This window comes from Condylura cristata, unplaced genomic scaffold, assembly GCF_000260355.1.
Source record: "Condylura cristata isolate star-nosed mole 26May11 unplaced genomic scaffold, ConCri1.0 scaffold00076, whole genome shotgun sequence".
Lineage (NCBI taxonomy): Eukaryota > Metazoa > Chordata > Mammalia > Eulipotyphla > Talpidae > Condylura > Condylura cristata.
The window spans coordinates 91,576-92,283 of NW_004567177.1; the positions used below are offsets into that span (position 1 = coordinate 91,576).

General features: G+C 69.2%; 1 protein-coding gene across 1 annotated transcript in view; it reads left to right on the forward strand.

Annotated features, from left to right (window-relative positions):
- The window catches only part of MLLT4 (myeloid/lymphoid or mixed-lineage leukemia (trithorax homolog, Drosophila); translocated to, 4), a 21,900-nt gene that overhangs the window by 18,201 nt on the left and 2,991 nt on the right, over positions 1-708 (forward strand). The window lies entirely within an intron of this gene.

Genomic DNA, 708 nt, shown 5'->3' on the forward strand with positions numbered 1-708 from the left:
GCCTCCGCGCGTTGCCCAGGCGCACGTGCTGGGCTGGCCCTGGGTGGGTTTAGGGGGCACTTTCGTCGTGCTCGAGGGGTCCTGGTGTCTTTAGAGACAGGGTGCGGGTGGCCATGCCTCTGGCTGCGCCCACAGGCGGGCTGAGCGCTGCGTGGCGGCCGTGTGTGCTGCACAGAGCCGTTTCTGGGTCTGTACGTGCCATCGCCCGCCCCCGCCTGGACGGCAGACGCTGTGTCTGGTAGACAGCGAGCGCCCTGCTGCTGCCCGGGGGGGGCTTCCTCCGGGGCCCTTCTCACCGCCTCTCTGCAGATCTGCCTCCCAGGCAGGTGGCCGCCGGGCCTCCCAGGGCAGGCCCAGAGGGGCGCCATGTCCCGGGCCCGGACGCCCCAGGCGCCCCAGGCCTTGGAGGGTTGCTCTTCTGTGTGGGGGGTCTGGGCGCGGTCTCAGGACTCGTGTTCGCTATGTGCGTTTCTTTAGAGGTACTGAGCGGGCCTTCTGCCGCCAGTGGGTACACGAGTGACAGCTGACGCTTGAATTGCCTCACTCCTGGGCCCCTGGAAGTATTAAGAGCGCACAGCAGCTCCTTGGGCGCCTTCCAGGGACAGTGCTCTTGTTGGGACGCGAGGTGGCTGCTTACCTGCGGTGTCAGGCTGTGAGCCGCGTGCCCGCCCTGGTGGCTGTCGGGCCCCGTGGGTGGGCCGGCGCCCG